This window comes from Mus musculus, chromosome 17 (assembly GCF_000001635.26).
Source record: "Mus musculus strain C57BL/6J chromosome 17, GRCm38.p6 C57BL/6J".
Lineage (NCBI taxonomy): Eukaryota > Metazoa > Chordata > Mammalia > Rodentia > Muridae > Mus > Mus musculus.
Genome location: NC_000083.6, coordinates 70,390,445 through 70,403,232, shown reverse-complemented (window position 1 = coordinate 70,403,232; position 12,788 = coordinate 70,390,445). Strand labels below are relative to the sequence as shown.

At 44.0% G+C, this 12,788-nt stretch overlaps 1 protein-coding gene and 2 pseudogenes across 12 annotated transcripts in view; 1 reads left to right on the top strand and 2 right to left on the bottom strand.

Annotated features, from left to right (window-relative positions):
• Dlgap1 (DLG associated protein 1) overlaps positions 1-12,788 on the bottom strand; it is an 852,341-nt gene that overhangs the window by 418,181 nt on the left and 421,372 nt on the right. The window lies entirely within an intron of this gene.
• Positions 2,459-3,099, bottom strand: Gm6399 (predicted gene 6399; annotated as a pseudogene).
• On the top strand, positions 9,664-10,636 carry Stmn1-rs2 (stathmin 1, related sequence 2; annotated as a pseudogene).

Genomic DNA, 12,788 nt, shown 5'->3' with positions numbered 1-12,788 from the left:
TCTTTACAGTCTTCTGAGTCTAGGAAACAGACTGTACATATACTTTTCAGAAACTGCAGAGGGCTCCACAAAGCATCATACACTAGGCATAGCCTCACAAGAGACAGCTATAGGGCCCCCAATTGGGAAAAGAGGCCCCTTGGTCTTGCAAACTTTATATGCCCCAGTACAGGGGAACGCCAAGGCCAAGAAGTGGGAGTGGGTGGGTAGGGGAGCAGGGTGGGGGGAGGGTATAGGAGACTTTCGGGATAGCATTTGAAATGTAAATGAAGAAAATACCTAATAAAAATTGGAAAAAGTTAAAAAAATCATACACTAAATTCTTCAACTTTTCTTCTACTGACAGACTCCTGTGGTACTAAGACTCTTGCATAGATATTTTTATTGCCAAGTTGGATCTTTTCCCTTTGTCTTTTGGGTAAAAAGTATTTCTCTTATTTTGCACTTTTCTGATTATTATGGAACATTAACCCTTTGTGTGTGTGTGTGTGTGTGTGTGTGTGTGTGTGTGTGGTGGTGGTGGTGGTGGTGGTGCTGGGAAAATATATACCATTGAGCTACCCCCACCCATCACCACAAAGCATGTCTCATGTAGTACTTACTGTGAATTAATTTAAGTCAACATATATGTAGTCATATCAAAATCACTCTAGAGCATAAACACACAAGTCAGTAGTGTTACTAAATCAATTCTGTTGCCTTAGTCTAAACAGAAATGTGCCTTAAAGTATTCCTGAATATAGCTATCAGTCCTGGCAGGTTTTGAAAAGACTTCCTGTTTCACATACTGGCTTTAGAATCCTCAAGGGGGGCAACACTTTGACACCTCCAGGACAACTTTCAGGACAAATGATCAATTCTCCAAGAAAACATTACTTCGTCCACTTTTGTCAGGGACTCTGCCCTCATGAACGCTCCTGCTTGGTGAGAGCCATTGAGTTTATACCCTGTTACTGTGGTCTCTGTCACAATGGGAAACCATCTAAGCAATCAGTATGCTGAGACTGATAAACTCAGCATCATAGACGTGGTCAACTTTCAAATGCTGCAAACTTCACCCTCAGTGCTAGGCTGTGCACTGCACCAGAGTTCTCCCGCTGTTTAAACAAACATAAAGTCATCTGTTGTCAGGTAGTATGACTGTGATTAAAGTGTGCATGACTATGGTGGCCTAACTGGAAAGTTAACTATTGACTTATATGACATAGAACACACACATTTCCCTCTTGCCTTGTCCTTAAAGGTGGAAGTGGATGGTAAAACAGCATCTGAATAAAGGAGAGTAAGCAGAGAGCCACTGGTATGATTAAGGATCTTTTAACATATTCCCCTCTATGCCACTCTAATGCTACATATCTTTGATTAATAACTTTAAAACATAGCTATGAAGTTAAAATTATTACATGAAAGAAACATAGATCTTCCTTATTATTCTCAAGCCATATTTGTCACAGACAATTAAGCACTTGCAAAAGACATTGATTTGTTTCTAAGAAAAATGTCACTGACAAAGCAATATGTATTTATTTCTGCTTAGTCTTAGAAGTAGTTTGCTTTCTTGTTTTTGCTGTGTTAAAGTAATTTTCTCTTGTTAAGCTTGAAAAAAGTCTTTTAAAACTTTTCTTAAAGACCAATTTAATTTACTGAGCACCAGGGGAGGGTAGACTGTAGTCCATTAGGGTACAGAGATAAGTCAGCCCTGCTATCTAGAGGTGTACAGTCTCGGAGAAATCAGTGTATTGATGATTGTTCTACTTGGATTAAGACAAAGTGTAGAAGGGTGGTATTTGGAGCACCTAACTTAGCTGGTGCCTGACAGGTCAGTCAGGGATGCATATTGCAGGGTAGCGAACATCCAGGGGAAGGGAACTTCTAGGGGAAGACACAGAAGTAAGATAGCGTAGGGCCCAGGCAATACCAAGGGCACAGGGCTCAGCACTCAGAGGCAGTAGTGGAATATAGTGGTGAATGGCAGTAAAGTCCCCCATTAGAAGATGCATCTCTCCAAGATCCCTGACACAGCTTAGCCACAGCATCCCCTAGAGAGGATCCACACTGCACCCCAGTAAAAGGCTTCAACCCAGGAGACAGCTCCCATTGAAGGAGAAGCCCTTCAGTCTAGAAGGATTTGTGTGGTCCATTAGAGAGGCTGTAGGTGCCATGAGACATTGTCTCCACACAGTGGTAACCGCAGGCAGGGTTACAGACTGTTAACTGCTCTTTTCCTCTCATCGTGGAGGCAGTTCTGTAGGTGGTACCAGGAGAAGGAGGGCACAAAGGGGTGCATATTAACAGTTGGCTTCTTTTTTGCCTTCTGAGTCCCCAGATACACTCCAGAGCTGGCCCAGCACAGGGGCCAGTCCCAGAGTCAGAGTGACTGTGGTGTTGAGGACCTGGTACCTGGCTTAGGATTCCATATAAGGAGGCCTATGGCTTGCTGCCTTGGTGTGCCCAGCTAGGGTGAAGCTAGAGGGAAAGGAAGAGGCAGTAGAAGAGGCTGGCGATGACCACTGGGAATCTGAGATTCAGTGGCAGGCACTCCATGGAGTGTTCCAGTCTGGCATGCAGGTTCCAAGTTCTCTAGAACATGGTTGGCCATGTAGGCCTTGTCTTTCAGGGGCAGCTGGGCACTGATCCTTGCCTCTGTGTCCTCTTGGTTTAGGTTGTTCTGTGCCAGTTGTATATCTTGGTTGGTGTATACCACCACTGTGTCTTTCATGTACCTGAGCAGCTTCTTGGTCTCAAAAAGGTGGGGGATGTCCAGAATCACATGGTGGTACCTTGGAGAAGGTACTTGTAGATCTCCTTCATCATTTCCTTGCAGATCTCTGGGTGGGTGATGGAGTTGAGTAGCTGCTGATAGTCATGCTGGTTTAAGATCAGGTCTCTAAGGACCTTCTGGTTGATGATGTTGCCGTTCTTCAGCAAGACTTCGGTGCCAAAGACCTCTACAATACACCAGTGGGCATGATATTCTGGCTGAATGATTTGCCAGGCAATGATGTTTGCATCAGTCACAGTACAACCCAGCTGTTGGAACACATGGATGGCAGAGCTTTTGCCTGAGGCAATGTCTCCCATTAGGCCTACTAGAAACATCTTCCCAGAATAGAGAGAGGGAGATTGGTAGCCTAGGCACAAGGAAGCACTGGACAGGAGGCACACTTGCCAATCAGTTGCTCTACCAGGCTGTAAGGACTGGGGCTCAGACTTGGCCTCAGTCTCGGTTGCTAGCCCAATCTCTGCAGACCTTACTGGCTGGCTTGCTGCACACAGGCCTGATGCTCTTCTGACCCCTTTGGGTACCAGGCATGCTTGTGGTACACAGACAGATATGCGGATAAGAATCCACATGCATAAATTAAAAATGAACTTTTCTATATCACATTTTACTCACTCAGTGAATGTAACCGAGTCAGTTTCAGATCCAGGGAAAATACTCGAGATATTTTTAGAATCTGGAGAATGTTTTACTCCAGTTCAACAGAGAATATAGCCTTAAATTCCTCTAGTCCCCTCCACTAATAACCATTCTCCCACAGTGTCAAAATCACGTATGAGAAAGACCAGGAACAAAAGACTACATTCTGGTTTGGGTTCTGTCGCTAGGCAGCTATATGACTGTTTTTACAACGGCGTCTTACTGAATAAAATAAAGGGTTGGGATAGTATTGAAGGATATGAACTCAACTTCAAGTCTAGAGCTTTTAGGTAAAGAATTTGAGGTCGTCTTTGAAACCCTAGTGTATCTGACCATTTGGACCTTTTGTGCTATGTCTCAGAGTCAGGTTGACACAGCTCCCCACCCAATAAATATTGCATTTCCAAGTTAGGCAAGCCTCCAGGCCTGGCCCATTTACTTTTTTTGCACCGTGGACAATATACTCTTTCAGTTGTGCTGGAGAAAAGTATACAGGGACTTCATGTTCATAACTCTGATACACAAAACATAAATTTTTCATGTATTAATAAGGTAACTAAGAGGCAATGCTTCCGTGCATATAGATCAGATAATATTTAAATTACACATCTCTTTGAACATTTACCATTTTTATAGCAAAGTGTTGAAAATCCTTCCTGCCAGCCTTCTAAAGCCCACAGTGCTTTGTTATCCAGTATGGCCCTAAACCCTACAGCATACACTAGGGCTTCTCTTTCTTGACTAACTGTATCTTCATTCTCATTGATCAACTGTCTGTCTTTCCTCTCCACCTGGAATTACTTCCAATGAGATTATCCCTGTTGTCATCCATGTGGCCATTGCACATCTTCGACAGTGATTTTGTGTGAAGCCTAACTTCCGGTGAACACGGCTCACTCTTCACAGAGATTTCTCTTGATTGTCACATGTTGCCTGAGTCACTTACCTTTGGTGACCTTACAGAATCATCGCATAGAGCCCAATTATCTGCACTCAACAGTGGGCTTAGAATTTACAAAATGCAATTGGAAGGAGATTATTTCTGCCACCTATATACACTTCTGATTGTCTTTCTCAGGTCCCGGATTAAAATATATTTTCTTTATAACCACACAGAAAAGAGAACTCACAAAACCTCAGGTTATACAGTACTAGACTTAATGACAGGCCAATAAGAAAAATCAATTGTGTGCTCTCAGATGTTCTGAGGGATGTTTCACATTACAGAAGAGTATGTAGGAAAAAATGAATTTAAAAATACCTGCTGGGGTCTGAACCACCAACCAAAGAACATACACAGGCCTCCCCGCTCCAATGTAGCAGATGTGCAGCTTGGTCTTCATAAGGATCCTGAACAACTGGAGTCGAGGCTATCCCAAAAGCTGTACCTTGTATGTGGGATATGTTCTTCTAGCTAGGCTGCCTTATCTGGCCTCAGGGGGAGAGGAAACACCTAGCCTTGCAGCGACTTGAAGTGTCAGGATGGTGGGGATACCTAGGGGTCACCCACCTGCCCAGAGGAGAAGGGGAGGCAGAAGGGAGAAGGATTTTGGGATGGATGACTGGGGAGGGCGGACAGTGAGTGGGATTTAAAGTGAATAAATTTAAAAATTAAATAAACAACAACAACTACTAAGGCTGGATTTGGGGGGGGAAACCCTGTTGGGGTACAGCCTCAAAAACCAGTCATCTATGTATGGAGTCCCCTGAAAATGACATTTTAGGTGAAGGAGGACAATACAGACTCACTTCAGGAGAGTTTGGGCGTTTGGAGTGCTCCAGAAATAAATCTATTGAACTCAGAACACCAGGAAATTACCACTTACGCACTTGCACTTGCAAACCTCTGGAGAATGTGCCCAGACACCTACTCACTCGACATTGTATTGGTTGCTAATGGTTTCCGGCTACAGCACTGATTTCTCTTTGTTTTAATCAGGATCACAGTTTGCCTGCTCCTTCCGTGCTGAGCTTGGTTCTGCAGCATCCGAGAGGTCCCACGTGTACCATCAGTCTAGTTTTGGTGATAATGGTCTCAGTGTTTACAATTCACGTGCCCACTTTCTTTTTCTTTTTCTTTTCTTTTTTTTCTTTCTTTCTTTTTCTTTTTTGCATCGTAGATAGACCATTTGGAAAAGGTTAAATCAGTTTTTTGTTTCTCAGTTACAGAAGGGCAGGCCAGATATCTCTTATAGCAGCAGTTCTATTTGAAAATTTGAGACAGGGTTGTCCTTGAAGTCCAATCTTCCTGCCTCTCCAAGTGCTGGGATTTCTGGCATGTGTCACCAGAGCTGGCACTGTGACAGCTTCTCGAACATTTTTATTAAGAAGATTAAATACTACAGTGCAAACCGAGCCTTTGATATGAAGTTATACTAGGAAGGAAACAGCTGGCTCTTGATGCAAGCAACTATGCAAAGCACATGTTTCCTAATGGAAGCCAGGTGTGTGGAAGGGGTGACATCAGTCTTGGTGCAAAAGCACACAGCAGACCTGAAGCTCAGCCATTGGGATGAGGAATCGTGGGGAACATTTAATTACAATTCCCCCCTTTCAAGCAGAGAGATTGAATTTTCACATGATTGAACAGAAACACAAAGCATACCTCTCTCTCTCTCTCTCCCTCCCCCCCCCCCTCTCTCTGTAATGGCTCTTTCCCAAATATTTACAGCTCCTTTAAGTTTGAGATTTCCTTTTGAAGCCATGGGTATTCATTCTCTGGACCTTTTTAGAAAGAGCTAGGGTGTTTCTCAGGAGCTTCCTGCCACTGTCTGCATCCCTCACGCGACTCTGAATACCTTTTTGAGAGAACTCTGAGCTCATAGCATCCACACAAGAATGTCACTGTGTTTATTCCCTCGAACTGTGCCGTACAATTGTATGATTTAAGGACTTTTCTTTTTAGACCTAAAAGTCAGGAAAAGAGGAAAAAATATCTCTCTCTCTCTCTCTCTTTCTCTCTCTCTCTCTCTCCCTCCCTCCCTCCCTCCCTCCCCCTCCCTCCCTCTCTCCCTCCCTCTCTCTCTCTCTTACACACACACACACACACACACACACACACACACACACATCTGTCTGTCTGTCTGTCTATCTATCTGTTTGTCTGTCTGTCTATCTATCTATCTATCTATCTATCCATCTATCTTTATGTATTTCTATATATCTACCTATATATCTATACAGTATGTTCAGGAGTGAGGAAGGAAAGCAAAAGCCAGGTTTGGAATTCAGTATCAAATAAATAAACCTGTAACTGGCAAGTTCTCCTCAATAAAGAACGCTGCTGCTGTTCCCTCTGCATATACCGTGCAAACTCCAGCACTCTGCTCTCCATGTGAGGAGCCTGAGACAACACTGTCCCTTTAAAGTCATTTTTTGTTTTTTACGGTATCACAGAATTAATGATTTTGTTATGGTGTTTTTATACATGTGTGTCATTAGACCTTGTTCTCAGTTGCTCCCCTCCCCTGCCACCCTCTCCCCCATTCCTCCTACTCCCCTCATTTCACTCTGGCCAGCCCTCCCCCACCTTCCCCTCCCAATGTTACCCCCACCCTCGCATGTCTGACTCTCCAGCACTAGGTCTACTTGGTGTTGCTTGTATGTTCATGGTCTTGGGGCCATCTATTGGAGCATATCCCTCAACCCTCAAAACCAAACAAACACACAAAAAAAGAACTCTCCCTCCTTTAGCAACCACCAGCAACCAGTTGGGGAGGGCTCTTGTTAATCCCTCCTCCACCTCGACATGAGCTGGCTGGATCTTGCTCAGGTCTTCTGCATGCTGCCTTAGCTTCTGTGAGCGTCTGTGTGCAGTGGTGCTGACATCCAACATGGCAGGCACTCTTTCAAAGCAGGTGCCTACTCTTTCTAGCTCTCCCAGTCTCTGCTGCGTCTTCAGTAAGAGCCCTGAGGCTTGTAGGAAGAGGGTCTGATGGAGATGCCCTGGTGCTCTCTCTTACAGGATGGATCCACTACCTTCAAAACCCTGGGGATTCCTTAAGATCTCTTCCCCCTCCCCCCCAATCTCTTTTCTAGAACAAAATGTTTTTGAAGGATGAATCCCAGGGATCCCTTTGTCCTCGGAGATGGATGTAGTGCTGTAGGGATGGAGTGAGAGGGTTATAGTTGATCCACTTCTGGCTGGACACTCTCTGAAGTGAGCAAGAGGTGCCACACTCACACTGCCTTGGTTGGAACCATCTGCTACCATCCATGCCTTTCCTTGACTGATTAGACTCAAACCATAACTCCAAGTAAACATTTATTTGTCACAATGTTAGCTAATATACCAAAAATCAATCAATCAATCAATCAATCAATCAAGCAATCAATCAAGCAAGCAAGCAAGCTCTGGAAAAGTGAGAGGAACTGACATTTTAAACCCTGATGCTATTTTGTGTCTTAACTCCACTGAATCTCCTAGGATTAAGAAGATAATTTGATGAAACTTTTTGCAACATTGCAAATGGTGGTAATTACTAGTCACCTGGTCAACTTCATGTCAACATCACATTAACAGAGGTGGTGTAACAAAAATCTGGAAAAGTACTTTTGTTTGTCTTACCTGCTTCTACTGGTCTAGACAATAGCTTTTTAGTCCAAGATTTCAAATTTAGGGCAGACTTTTAATTTTTAATTGCCCAGTTAAATGAATGCTGAGAAAATATAGGACACAGTCAAAGATCCATAGCAAAGCAGTCAGAGCTACAAGGAATTGCACTTCTGGTTGTTCTCATCACTAGCAGCTCTGTGGACGCAGTCTGGTTATTCTCCCATTTACCAGTTCTGTGGACTTTAGTCTGGTTATGATGAGCTCACAGCAAGTGTGAGCAAATCTGTGAGCTTGGAAGAAAGACGCTTAACTCTGATGCTCAGACTTATCTTGGCTCTAACTTTAATTTACCATTGGATTAAACTTGGGTGACACTGGAAGGTTCTTTAGCGTCTCTGTGACTCTGCTTTTGTTATTAGACAAGAACACTATGGCTTCAAATGCAGCCGGACGTGTTGAAGAAGATATTAACTGTAGAAGTCAGATTGCTGTACCGTAAGCAGTGACTTTTGGCTTGTACAATTACAGTCCTGGTGAAGTTGGAGTTTAGTTCCTGAAGGATATAATGTACCAAGGTAGAAATGGAGTTTTAGTCTGTTTCAGGATGACTTTTTTCTCACACAATTCTTCAAACATTTTATGTACTCACGATAAGGTTTACTTGTCCATTTAAGAACAGAGAGATATCTGTCCTTACTCAAGTACAGAAAGGAAAACCATGGCTCCCTTTCACAAAGGGTGAAGGAACCATAAGTCTAAAGACATCGCTTCTTTTCACATTTCCCCCTGCTCCTTCACAAACCTCAGCATACTACAGAGATTTGTGCCACTCAAACCATATTGGTTTGGTGTAAGTTGAGGTCAGCAGCGTATTGTTCAGAAGATAAGATGTTCAAGAAGAAATGTCTAGGAATATATCCCGTCCTGCAGAGGCTGTTGCAGTCTGTGACAAATATGTGACCTAAACTGCAAAGTGACTAATATGTCCTTAAAAAAAAAAAAACATTTGTTTACCTCATGTCCAGAAAAGGGCTTTGGATCCCGTTACAGATGGTTGTTGGGAATTGAACCTAGGCCCTCTGGAAGAGCGGTCAGTGCTCTAACTGCTGAGCCATCTTTCCAGCCAGTACTGTGTCATTTTAAGGCAGGGTTTGGCAGGATAAAGGACTACTTGTCTTGTTCGGGGACTAAAGTGCCCGTGGAATTCACTGGAAGCAACTTTTCCACATGCCTCCTACAGAGAAGTTGGCTATAGAAAGCAGAGCCTAAACCATCAACCAAAGAGCATACATGGGTTGGACCCAGACCCATTGTACACATATGGCAGATGTGTAGCTTGGTCTTCATGTGGGTCCTGGGGAGTGGGGGCCATCCCTACAGCTGTTGTCTGTCTGTGGAATATGCTTCCCTAAGTGGGCTACCCTTGTTTGGCCTCAGAGACTTAATATGCCAGGGTAGGGGGATACCCAGCGGGGCTTCCATCCTCTCAGAGGAGAAGAGGATAGGGGATCGAAGGAGGGACTGTGTGAGGGAGGACGTGGATGTGGGGCAAGAATCAGATGTAAAGTGGATAAATAAAAAATTTAAAAACGAAAAGGAATAATTACAACCCTCAGAGTCTAACTAGTGAGTCTGCAGGAAGGGGAGAAACAGGAATAGAGATGGCCCCCACATTTCCATCATAAAAGGTGCCTACTTGAGAGTGTGGCCAGGCGGCTCGGACAGAGCAGGGCTTTCCTTGCCAGTGGATTGTGTAGAGTGTACAGCCAGTCTCTTGTCTTCTGTTCGACATGGCATCTTCTGATATTCAGGTGAAAGAGCTGGAGAAGTGTGCTTCAGGCCAGGCTTTTGAGCTGATTCTCAGCCCTCGGTCAAAAGAATCTGTCCCCGATTTTCCCCCCTCCCCCCAAAGAAGAAGGACCTTTCCCTGGAGGAAAATCCAGAAGAAATTAGAAGCTGCAGAAAAAAGACGCAAGTCTCATGAAGCGGAAGTCTTGAGGCAGCTTGCCGAGAAGCGGGAGCATGCAAGAGACGTGCTCCAGAAAGCCATCGAGGAGAACAACAACTTCAGCAAAGTGGCGGAGGAGAAACTGACCCACAAAATGGAGACTAACAAAGAGAACCGAGAGGCGTAAATGGCGGCCAAGCTGGAGCGCTTGCCAGAGAAGGACACACGTTGCAAAGGTGCGGAAGAACAAAGAATCCAAAGACCCCGCGGATGATACCGAGGCTAAGTTGTTTCGAGAACTGACTTTCTCCCCGACCCCTTCCTAAATATCCAAAGACTGTACTGGCCAGTGTCATTTACCGTTTCCCTCCTGACAGATAGTCTAGAAGATGATGTAGGACCGTATAGGTAGATCCAGACCGTGAGATGTTTTAGGGGCTCAACGGGGAGAAACTGAAAGGGTTTTAAGTGTTGGTCTTTCTAACGTAGCTATTTTTCTCGTTGCATCTTTTCCACTCGGGCACAATCGGTGTGCTGGGTTAATGGCTAGTTCTGTATTGACTGTGGAAGATGTTTGTGAAGAGTATGTGGCGGCTTCTTCCAACCCATTAGATGCTGAATATCTGTCCACTTTGCGATCCCATCTGTCCCAATCTCATCAGATGCTACTGTACTTGGATGGTTAATAAACTGCACAGTGCTGTTGGTGGCAAAAAAAGTGCTTATTTACCAGCTACAAAGTGAAGCAGCAACAGCCAGAAAAAGATCCACCCTACTTCCACTATCCCCTCCCTGTGTACGGATATCTGACTTGTAATACAGTGTTTGTAAGAAGGGAAGGATGTAGACAAGTTTGAAAGAAAGGTCCTTTATGCCCCTTGAAGCCACTCAAGGCAATCCCCTGTGTGAGATGCCTTCCGCATAGGAAGGTGAAGCCCTCTTGTCCTCAAGGGAGAGAGCCGGAGTGCAAGAAGCCAAAGGGCACGGAAGCCTGGTTATTCATTGTTTCCCTTTTCTCAATTAAACATCCCAGTTCCAGCCCCTCTGTCCAGCCATGTCTTACAAAAGAGTGCTTTTAATCCAAATTTAGTTTTGTCTTTTTTTTTTTTTTTTTTTTTTTTTTTGGAGGGGGTATGTTTCTTCCATGAGGGAAACATGTCATTTAAAATTCATATTAGGTAAATCTGAGTGCTTTTCTCCAGTTAACTGATTCATGTCATCTTTATCCTCAGGACCAGAAAGAAATGTACCTTTCCCCCTTTGTGATAGAGGAAAGATGCAGTGGAGAACACCTTCTGCCTCTCGTGGTTTGCTAATCTAATGATTCACTATGGGGAAGAGCAGGGTTTTGTGAAGATGCTAACCATTCTCATTCTTGTCACATTGTGATATCTCTTAGTTCTCTACCATCTGGAGAATATTTGATTAGGAGGATTGCCATGCTGTAGCAATACAATGTTCTGAAACCTCCTCTAGCATTCTAGGAGAACCTCACAGGCAGTTAATTATATGCCTTGAGATCACTGAACACTTAAGACTGCTATCCTACCATGTACCGAAACTGTCTGACCTGGCTGCTATCCTACTGTGCACACAAACTGTCTGACCCGGCTCCTATCCTACTGTGCACTCAAACTGTCTGACCTGGCTGCTGTCCTACTGTGCACCCAAACTGTCTGACCTGGCTCTTATCCTACTGTGCACCCAAACTGTCTGACCTGGCTGCTGTCCTACTGTGCACCCAAACTGTCTGACCTGACTCTAAGGGAATGATGCAGCAGCAAACCTTATTTGTTTTGGATTGACAATGCAGTCAACTTTTACATCCTAAGCTAATGCAGAGCTATAGTCTTAAATTATGTACCCTCCCATGCCCCTGACCATAGTCTTAAATTATGTATCCTCCTGTGCTCCTGACTGTGAATGTATATCATTTTCTCAAAGCAGCAAGTATAGAAGTCAAAACCAACTTCCTAAAATCTACCATAAAGGGTGGAAGCAACCAATTATGAGTATCAGTCAATAAACAATGATGTTTGTTGTCGGGTCAGCTGAAATCAGCTGCAGCCAATGACTTAATACTTTGTAAAATTCTGTTAAGTTTCCTATTCCTTCTACATGTGATGCTTTTTGTGCTGTTCAATAAATACAGAATGAGGTCCTTTGTAAGGGAGGACAGAAGGTACACACAGCTCATACAGGAGGCAGGCATACACAGAAACAAAGAGAAAGAAACACACGCACACATGCACACACACACACACACACACACACACACACACACATTCACACAGAGAGACTCACAGAAACAGAAACAGACAGAGGACATGGGCAGAAGGACAGATTCATAAGGCAACCTTCAGGCAGGGACACATTAAGACTCATGAAACAGAGGACAAAAGATAGGGAACAATAAGTAGTACAGAATTCAAAACTGGGCTCTCTGGGTTAGGTGACTTCAAGCGGAAGAGCTTTTCTTTCTCCCTTAACATGACAAGATGCATAACTGGTAACTTGGAGAGTTAACGTCTGACGCACAGAATTCCTGCCTCCTGCCAGCTCTAAGGACACCTTGTAGAGATGCATGATGAGAGCAGGTCCTGGGTGCTTCTTCTGTCTGCAGTTATAGAGGCAAGGTTGTAAGACTCAGCAGGAATCTCACATCAGAAGAAGACATTCTCACACAGAATAGTCTACGCATTCTGAGTGAACTTTTCTTGCAGTTGAACTGTTTCTAACTCTGAAGTACCTTGAATATTGCTATTCCCCTCCAAAAGTGATCTTCAGATGACCATAGTCCTCATGAGGAAACAGAACTAAAGAACAAGGGTGGACAGCGACCTTTCTCTCATTCACACACTACG